The sequence below is a fragment of the Chenopodium album genome, chromosome 18 (assembly GCF_948465745.1).
Source record: "Chenopodium album chromosome 18, dcCheAlbu1.1, whole genome shotgun sequence".
NCBI classification, from domain to species: Eukaryota; Viridiplantae; Streptophyta; class Magnoliopsida; order Caryophyllales; family Amaranthaceae; genus Chenopodium; species Chenopodium album.
In genome coordinates, this window is record NC_137851.1 from 10,446,822 (window position 1) to 10,457,498 (window position 10,677).

The 10,677-nt window shown below is 36.5% G+C and overlaps 1 non-coding gene across 1 annotated transcript; it reads left to right on the top strand.

Moving 5' to 3' along the window:
- Window positions 1-1,820: 1,820 nt before the first annotated feature.
- On the top strand, window positions 1,821-1,927 carry LOC145593267 (small nucleolar RNA R71). Its single transcript, XR_014102629.1, has one exon. It is a non-coding gene; the product is annotated as a small nucleolar RNA R71 (small nucleolar RNA).
- Window positions 1,928-10,677: the final 8,750 nt, after the last annotated feature.

Here is a 10,677-nt window from a genome sequence, read left to right on the forward strand (position 1 = left end):
TACAATCATCCATGTTGGAAGGACATTTCATAACTTGGTTCAATTTGAATTCCACTTTCTCTTTTCCAACAAGCAAGGACAATTTACCATGTTTCACATCAATAATAGCCCCCGCCGTGGCTAAGAAAGGCCTACCTAGAATTATGGGGACATTCAAGTCCTCATCCATGTCAAGCACAATAAAATCCACCGGAATGTAAAGTTTGCCCACCCTAAGGGGGACATCCTCTAATTTTCCCAAAGGCATCTTAACCGAACGATCGGCTAATTGAAGGGAAATGTTGGTGGGCTTTAACCCTCCTAGGCCAAGTCTTTTGCACATAGAAAGGGGCATCAAGCTTATGCTAGCACCAAGATCACATAAAGCACGATCAATTACCATTTCACCAATAGCACATGGAATAGAAAAACTACCGGGATCTTTAAGCTTAGTGGGCAACTTATTTTGAATAATTGCACTACAATTTTCCGGCATATTAATCGTTTCCACAAAGTCAACTTCTCTTTTATTACTCAAAATGTCTTTAAGAAATTTAGCATAAGTTGGCATTTGTTTAATAGCGTCGGTGAATGGAATGTTAACATAAAGCTTCCTCAAAACTTCCAAAAACTTAGCAAATTGTTCATCAAGTCTAGACCCGGCAAACCTTCCCGGAAAAGGAAGCTTTGCCACATGTAGCGGGATTTCACTCTCTTTTTTTTCCTTTTCAATTTCTTTCTTTTTGTTTTTCTCTTCTTCTTCTTCTACTCTCAACTCTCCATGGGAATCACTCATTTCAATCACTCTTTCATTTGACTTCTCACCTTCTAAGTCATGTTGCATTCCCTTCCCTTGAACTTCCCCCAAGCTTTTTCCACTTCTAGTTACAATGGCATTGGCTTGCTCTCTAGGATCTAGACCTTGGCTAGGCAATGAGGTACTAGACTTGCCTTTAAGGGCACTAGCTATTTGGGCCATTTGATTTTCCAACATTTTATTGTGGGTTTGCATTTGCTTTAAGCTTTCCTCTAAGTCATTTGTCTTTTTAGTTTGGGAGTTCATGAATTGCTCCAACATGCTTTCTAGATTAGACTTAGGAGGAGGGGGAGCTTGAATTTGAAGTGGTGGTCGAGGGATAGCAGCTATGGTTGGTCTTACTCCTCCATTAAAACCGGGTGGGTTGTGAGTGGAAGAGTATTGGCCTTTTTGTTGGTATCTATTGTCATTTCTATAATTCCGTTGATTATTAGACACATAATTACCACTACCACTAGCTTGACCTTGACCACTACCTTGCCCTTGGTTCTGGCCACTTCTCCAACCAAAATTAGGGTGATGTTTCCATCCCTCGTTGTAGGTGTTGGAATAGGGGTCAAACCTAGGATTAGCATTCACGTTATTGACTTGTTCCATGGAAGGGGAAGGGGAACATTGCTCATTCAACAAATAACAATCGGAAGACGCATGTTCTTCACCACCACATACATCACAAGACATCAATTGCATAGACACATTATCATTCGAAGAATTAGATGCACGTGAATTAGGGAGGGGGGAGATAGGAGGGGGAGAAGATTGCATTTGGTCAAATTTAGAAGACAAGGCATCCAATTTTGAACTAAGCATGTTAATAGCATTTACCTCATACTTTCCCCCTCTCCTAGAGGTGCTTCTTTCATCGGGGCTCCAATCGGTGTAGTTTTGGACTACATCCTCTATGATCTTTAATGCCTCCGCGGGTGGTTTGTTCATGAGTGGCCCACCCGAAGCTCCATCTAAGAGTATGCGGTCCGATCTCAAGAGACCCCTATAGAATCCATGAAGCAAGAGCCAATCTTCCATCCCATGGTGGGGACATTGTTGTTGATAGCTTTTGAATCTCTCCCAAGCATCGTAGAGAGACTCATCGGGCTCTTGTTGGAAGTTTGAAATCTTGGACCTCAACTCCGCCGTTTTCCCAAGAGGAATGAACCTCCCAAGGAATGCTGAAGTTACCTCATTCCAAGTTGTCAATGAATTCGGAGTCAACCTATCGAGCCAATCACTTGCACTCCCCGAAAGAGAAAATTTGAACATGCTTAGAAGAATGTACTCCGGAGTCACCCCATTTGCCTTCACGGTGCTACAATACCGTGTGAATTGCTTTAGATGCGCAATGGGGTCCTCATGCTTTGCCCCGGAGAATTGATGACCCTCAATCAAAGTGATAAGGGCAGGCCTTATCTCGAAATTATTTGCTTCGGTAGTGGGAGTAACAATCCCACTTGCTTCTTGATACGGAGGAGGAACACCAAATTCTCTCAAAGTCTTATTTGGAAGAGCCATCTCAAATTGGTGAAGAGGTGGAGAAGTTGGAGAATCTGTCCTTGGTGACTCTAGTGGAATGGTTTCTCCACTAGTCTCACTAGAACTAGATTGATCGGACTCAACTACCACTTGTGGCTCACTTGATGTGGCACCACTAGCCTTCGCCCTCTTTTCTCTTCGATTTGCCCTTACTACCTTTTCAAGCTCGAGATTCAACGGCACAAGAGGAAGTGTCCTATTGCTGCGTTTGGGCATAAACAAAGAAGACTAGAAGGGAGATTAGTAGGTTAGTCAAAGAAAACAGAGAAAAATAAAACTATACAAATGAACTAGTCTCACATATCTCATAAGTAACTCAATGCTTAACGCCAATCCCCGGCAACGGCGCCATTTTGGTAGAGGGAAATAATCGGTCGTTGGACGATCACCCTAAAACCAAACAATATTTCTACCTAAACCAACCTAAGACAAGTCTAGGGTAAGTAGAGGATCGTATCCACAGGGAATGGGTAAGTACACCGAGAGTATGAAACGGTTGCAATCTAGTTCGGTCACAAATTGGGGGTTTTGATTAGATAACTACTATGGAGACAAACACTAGGGGGGAATAGGGATCGACTCCAACCAAACCAACGGATCAAATCAATAGGCAAGCACGAACACAAATTGGGTGATAGAGGGGGCACTCAATGTTACCTTCTTTCGAAGCCACAACACTAAGCATTCCTAAGCCAAACTCAACTAACAAGATAGGCCAACCAAGTCTTAACAATGAGAAGTAGACTACTAACTCGGGTTTGTCTTTCGATCGGTCCAAGAAAGCATTAAAGCACAAGCAATTGAGATTTCTCACCTAATTGTTGCAACTAAGACTACTACATCATTCAAACAAGGAACCATAATCAAGAGGAGATTAGCATAACCATAATAAGAAAAGGCTCACAACTAGACTTCATCTCTCAATGCAAGCATAGAAGTGAATACATGAGCAATAAGTGGCCATCCAATTACACATGCAATTAACCATCTCTTTAACAATCAATCATCAATCCAAAATGAACATGCAAGCACAAACATCAATCAACCCATGGCTTGGTTGGGTCTTCACCCAACCCCTAGCTAATTAACTACTCACTAAACATGGTGAGGGACATCAAAACAACAAGTTCTAATCCAAGCATTAAGTTAATAAGTTAAGAGGAGTAGTAGGAATAAGGTAGATTGGACATGCAACAACAATTAAGCAAGATCAAGAGAGAAATTAACAATTAAAAGTAAATAAAAACTGAAATTAAAGAGTAAGAGATAGAGGAAAGAGATTACTTAAAATGCTTCAAAGTTGAGAAATTGTTGAATTCAAGAGAACAATCTTCAATTAATCTACTACAATGATTGAGTTTGAGAAGATCTAAGCTAATTAATGAGGGTTGAGAAGAACTAAGAGCCTAAGAAAACTAAAGGGGAAGAAGATCCCCAAAACTGAAGCTAAGCGTCCTATTTATATGCCCAGAAATTACATCGTAAAATCCGTCAAAATCGGGCTTCAGAACAGGAGGAGCGCCCGCTCCTATAAGGAGGAGCGCCCGCTCCTGGGTGTGGAGCGCCCGTTCCTGGGCTCTCTGCACGCCCTCTCCTCTTGCACCAGTTTGAGGCAGTTTGTAGGAAAACAGGGAGGAGCGCCCGCTCCTAAATAGGTGCACGCCCGCTCCTAAAAGTGCTAGGGAGGCAGAATGTGGCAGTTCAGGCAGGAGCGCCCGCTCCTAAAAGGCTGCACGCCCGCTCCTGCTTTCCTTTGCTTCCAAAGAGTATTTCTTCATGCTTATGCTATTAGCCCATTTTTCATCGTACCTACAAGCACGAGCACACACATAAAAAGAAACGGGGAAGCCAAAAGATGCAAATTAGCACAAGAGGAGTTAGAAAAAGGGATTAAAGTAGGGGAAAGAGTACAAAATTGTGTTTTAAAAAGCCATGATAAGTGGACAAATAAAACACTTATCACCATTGTGACCATCCTGGCCTAAAATTGGGCGGATATAGTACAGAATCCAATCATGAAAAGACTAGTCTGCATTAGCTTCTGAGTGGATACGTAAAATTCCATCCCTCCAAACATCCTAAGCAGTTAAGCAAAAGCTGAACAGATGTTGTAAATCCTCCTCCTGCGATCCACAAAGGTCGTAATCCAGTGAGATCTCAAGTCCTCTTCTCCCCAAATTAGCTTTAGTAGAAATTCCATTCCAGAGAAGTTTCCATGTAAAAAGTTTCCACTTTGGCAGAATGGGGAGGGACCAAAGGGATTTAAAAATATACTCCCGAACCACATCCCTCGAGCCCACAAGAACGTTTAAGCAATGCATACCCTATTTTGACTGTGAATCACTCCTGAGTCCTGACTATAAATACAACTGATTAAATCAAACCTTACTATCCTATATACTAGAATATGTAGTACGGAGTATATATTAGTCATATAATACTGATGTTGGCATACTTGTTAGAGATTTTTTTATCAGCTAAACCCTGGGAAGTCTTAGCAACTGTGTCATTACAAAGCAAGTACATTTTGTGTTTCAAAAAAAAAGTACGTTTTGATGGATGGGTATTTCTATGCTCATCGTATATGTACCGAACACGCAATACACACTCGTATCCCTAAAGAAACTGAGTACTTTGATATATAATTTGATTACTTTAATTTTTTTTAACAAACTTTGCTTCAAATGTATTATTTTGATGAATATTTAAATAATTTTTTAGACTTGTAAATATATAAAGTAAGATTTATTTATCAAATTCTACTAAAAATTTCATATAATATATATTTTTTGGAATATATATAATACTCGGTACAATATATACTACACTAGGTTAGGTACTGTGCCATGCACAGTAATTTTCAATAACTTTTTATCAAATTATCATTATATTAAATTTTTCTACTTTCATAAGTTATTAGATTCATATCAATTGAATGTTTAAATAAAATAAAAAAATTCTTAGGAAAAAATCACACTAAGAATAATCAACATGTGTATTTATGACAATCTAGTATAATTGAATTATTCCTAGTTAATTACAGATTATTAATTGATTAGAATTTTAATCTAAATATTCAAAGAAATACCAGAAATATCATTTGTTGATTTGATAATCGTATTTCATTATTAAAATTTTTAGCTTTTAATATACGAAGTATAATTTAAAAAAATAAATTCAAGAAAAAAAAATTTTGATCATGCGGTAATAAATGTAATACATATTATGTCTTTCCACAAAAAAAAAAAAAAAAAAAAAAAAACCTCCATTTTTTTTTTTTTTTTTTTTTTGGAAGGATACACCAAATCTTCTATTAAACTTTATAAGTAATTATTACTATATATATATATATATATATATATATATATATATATATATATATATATATAAAGATTTGTTTCTTAAATTTTTGGGAAATTCTACATGGTATCCTCCAAGTTTCAATTTTTCTACATGGAAGACAAACTTTTTCCCAACTCTCTCTAGTGGCACCCAAGTTTTGAAAAATTAACCATAGTGCCATTTTTTTAGGTTTATGGCTAACTTTTTTAGTTTTTGGTTAACCATAATTAATTATAAAAAAATTAAGTAAATTAAAAAAAAAAAAAAAGAAACCACCTGCCAATCCCCATTGCCACCACCACCACGCCGGAACCCTAACCCCAACCAGCCGTCACCTCCCAGACTGCCCACACCAGCCAGCCCCGCCAATCCCTTTCTCGGCCAACCACACAACCTCCCTCACCGAAATTGCGAACGAACTCCCACCAAACCTCCCTCACCGAACCGCGAACAAACTCCCACCAACCTCCCTCAATGGAACTGCGAACAAACTCCTAAAGCCCTCTACCCAAACCCGAAACCCATACCCTAAAGAATTGGGAGTGGTTTGGGCTATGGGGTTTCGTGTTTGGGTTGGGGTTTTAGTTTGGGGTCGTCGGCTCGCGGTGGAGGAAAAGGGGAAGGGTTTCATTCTGGTTAGGGGGGAGGTTGGTTGAATCGAGGAAGGGGAAAAGGAGTGGTTGGGGTTGGGTTGATCAGTCGGCCGGCTGGCACGAGGGGGAGGGAGAGGTCTGGGGCAGTGCGGCTGGGTTGTAGGGTTAGGGTTCCGGCGAGTTGGTGGTGGCTAGGTTAGTTGGGTGTTATTTTTTTTTTTTATTGTTTATAAAATAATTTTTTAATAAAAAAAAAAATCAAAGGTTAACCATTTTTATCATAAAGGTTAGCCATAAAACACAAAAAAAAGGTCACTATGCTTTATTTTGCAAAACCAGGGTACCACTTGATAGAATTGGAAAAAAGTTTGTCTTCTACGTAGAATTTCTAAATCCTAGAGACCACCATGTAGAATTTCCCTAAATTTTTTTCAAAAAAAAAAAAAAAAAACACTAAGGACACACCAGGAGATGACACGTGTCATTGATGATGTGTCTTTTAGTATATAGTTATTGATTAATGATTATTAGTTGTACCCATAAAACAAAAGAGATATTAAAAATAAGGAATAATTATAAATAGATTCACGAAGTTGTCTCCTCTTTCTTTTCTCTCTAAGGTTCTTCAAAAAAAAGTGTTTCATAGGTTGAAAATAGCCAAATTTCTCACCCTTTTCTTTTAGTTTCTTTATGTTTTTGTTATTGATTTTAATAAAACTACACTCTTTGAAGGTTCTAAGTACCCCTATAGTGGGTTTGAGTGTAGTAGTAAGTGCTCCTATGATGGGATTGTTTTAGTTTTGTTTTTGTTTTTTATAGTTTTGTATGGTACAAGTTGTACTTTTCATGAGTGAAGATTTGTACGGGATCGAAAAAGAGGTTAATCCTTCGATCACAATCAGATGAATCAAAAGAAAATTTTCTTCACGACTACAACAGATCGATAGACCCCCTCGAAGAAGGCTGTAAATCACTGCGATGTTAAAGAAGGTATGAACAATGTACAATTTGCAACAACGATCGTAGCTATGCTGAAAGGATGTTTTTATATGATTTAATTGTCATATATTTGTGTAATCAATGTTATATTTTCATTTGTTTTTTTTTCCATTTTTAGCTCCTTACATGTGCCCTTAGAGGTATGTATAATATTTTTCAATATTAATATACCAATGAGAGATGAGGCTTTACCATTGAGACTCTAATATAATCTGATCTACTTTTTCCATGTTTTAATAAGTGTTACACTTTGACTAACACATAATTTTAGAAAAGTTATTTGAATTAGATAAAATAAGCACTAATTGAGTAGTTGGAGTATTAAAAAACTTTAAAAGAAAAATAGTGGGTTTAATAGTTTATTAAAAACTTGAAAAGTAATGAATGTGAGAGAAAAGAAATAAAAAAAATAAAAAATAAATAGTAGTAAGTTTCGGTGGGGTCATAAAATAAGAAAAAAATATAATATTAAAATGTAATTCTTTGTAAAAAAAAAAAAAAAAAAAAATGTGTAACACTTATTAAAATGTGAAGTCATTTAATTAGTGTAACACTTGTTAAAACACGATATTATTTAATAAGTATAAAACTTATTAAAAGACGGAGGGAGTAAGATATTAAGATTTTACACAATATAAACTCGGAGCATTTTGTATGGCCCATAATCTGACTCGTAGTGTGCCTCTATTTCCATCTAAAAGCTGTTAAGAAACCCAAAAAGAAATGGACCAATATGTTATAAGAGTAATTGTGATTTCTGACCAACATAATCTGACTCGTACTCTTATAATATGTACAATTTATATTTACATTGTACATATTACTATATTATACTCCCTTCATTTTTAAATACTTGCTCCATTTTTCTTTTGTACCTGTTTTTAAATAGTTGTTCCATTTCCTTATTTGGAAAGTTTTTTATAATATTTAATTTATTTGTCTTAACTAGTGGGCCTGATTTTATTACTTTCAGATTCTCTCTCCTTCAATTCACCTTTCACTAGCCCCACTACCTCTATATTTTATTACTTTCTCCAATTTTTCCTAAAATTCCGCAAATGGAGAAATAGGGCAAATATTTAAAAACGGAGGGAGTAATAGTAATTGTGATCATTTTATAACGTGAAAAAATGAACCGATCATATTATATATCATTAAAAAATTAAAATAAAATAAAGTAATTTTTTGTCAAAAAAAAAAGAAAAATAAAATAAATTTCAATTTTAAATTTTGCTGTTTTAAATTTTGGGTGAAATTTCAAATGAAAATTTGATTTTTGGTGAAGATGGACTCTAAAATGCAAACCAATTAAATGCTGTCAACAATGGTTGTATGTGTGCCTGTATGTGTAGTCTTTTTCGTGATTATAGTATTTTTTTTTTTAAAACTAATGGGGTTATCATAGATTTAGTGTCTTTTGGTTTAATTTTTTCATACTGCCATCTTTCATTGCTCATAGTCCTACTCATACCCCTTTGTTTTTTTAAAAGGCGTTATGGAAGGAAATTGAGTCAAACTTAAGGCTTGTTGGTGACTTGGTGTCACACTTAATCTCTTATCCTATAAAATGTGTTGATGTTTGTTAAATGATGATTTATATAATAACGTTTAAATCATTAATAAATTCAAGATGGAGGATATAAGTTATTAATTGTGTGTGAATCATCATCGACATGACATGTCTTCCCTCCTACATCGTGATAACGTATTCATGATTTGATTTGTAAGTAAATAACACAGCGAAATATACTACCTTTGTTAAATATTATGTACAACTTTTACTATTTTTATCCGTTAAACATTATGTGCAACTAAGAAATTTCTTTTTTCTTTTATTAAAAAAAAAACTAGTGAAATGTCAATATTTCCCTCATTTAAAAAATTTAAACATAATTTACTAACTATAATCAGATTTAGTTAATCATTAATTCTCACCCAATTTCACCCCAACCAACCTCTAATTCATCAACTCTTCATCTTCAATTCAAGAAACCCAAAACCATCTTCATTCATCTTCATTTTCCCCCATATTTTCTCTCTCCTCTTTCAATCTCATTATTTCTTTGAATTTTTATAGATCTTCTTTCTCTCTTCAACTTCAAGAATTTCTTAGGCTGGGATTTTGGGTGGTTTTTTTTTTTCCTGGGATTTCGTCGGGCTTTTACGGTGGGACTTCATTCGAATTTCGTGAAAATGGTGGTTTTGTGGGGTTGGTAGTGGTGGTGGTTTCGTGGGGGTTCATCTTCCCCCATATTTTCTCTAGGAATGTCAATGGGACGGGGCGGATGTTGGCCTTCCTATCCCCATCTCCATCTAACATTTTCATCCTTATCCCCATCCCCGCCCCCGCCCCGGCAGGTACAACTCCAAAACCATCCCCGCCCCACCCCTACTTGGATATCCATCTCTACCTAATTTCCGCTTCTCAAATACACAATCCTACATGATTAATACGGATTATGACAATTTTTTTTTTAAAAAAAAAAAAACCTTCTTAATATTACACACATTTTTGTTTATAATATAAGTGTAGTATAAAGTATTATAATTAATTTTTATTTCACGTAATTATTTTATAAAATAGTATAAAAGTATATAATTTTGCTTTTAAAAATATATAAATGTAGTTATGAGGTGGGGATGGGGCGAGTACGAAGTAAGGCGGGCGGGGCGGGGATGGGCGGGTAAAACTCAAAATCCATCCCCGTCCCATCACCCATGGCGGGTATGGTTTTTATCCCCATACCCGCCCCACCACCCGCCAAACCGAGATCCATCCCCGCCCCACCTACTTGACCCGCCCCACTGACATCTCTAATTTTCTCTCTCCTCTTTCAATCTCATTATCTCGCTTCATCTTTTTCACAGTAGATCTTTTTATCTCTCTTCAACTTTCAAGAATTTTGCAGTGGGTTTCATGGTTTTGAGATCTTCTTTCTCTTTCTTTAACTTTCGAGGAATTCAATTCGTAACGGGTGAAGGCGGTGGTGTTGGTGGAGGCGGTGGTGTTCGTGACGGTGAAGGCGTTGTGGGTGAAGGCGACGATGGTGTTGGTGAAGGCGGTGTGGGTGGTGTTGGCTGGTCTTGGTGGTGGCAGTGAGTGGTTGATTAATTATCCACACATTCTTTCTCCATCTTAATTACATACCCCTAGAGTACATTAATCACCATTATCAAATTTTGCATTGGTTTCCGTGTCAAGCCTTAAAGTTGCACATAATTTTTAACAAAGATAGTATATTTTTTGGGCTCAATAATAATGAGTTATAATGTTGTAGATCATATTGTAAACATAAGTTTTCCTAGGTTTGCTCATTTGGCAAGGCTGCATTTTCATTACTAGTATATTCTAAATTTCTAACCATATAGATTAACCATATTATATCTTAGTGCGTGTACCATTTTGCATAGGATCGT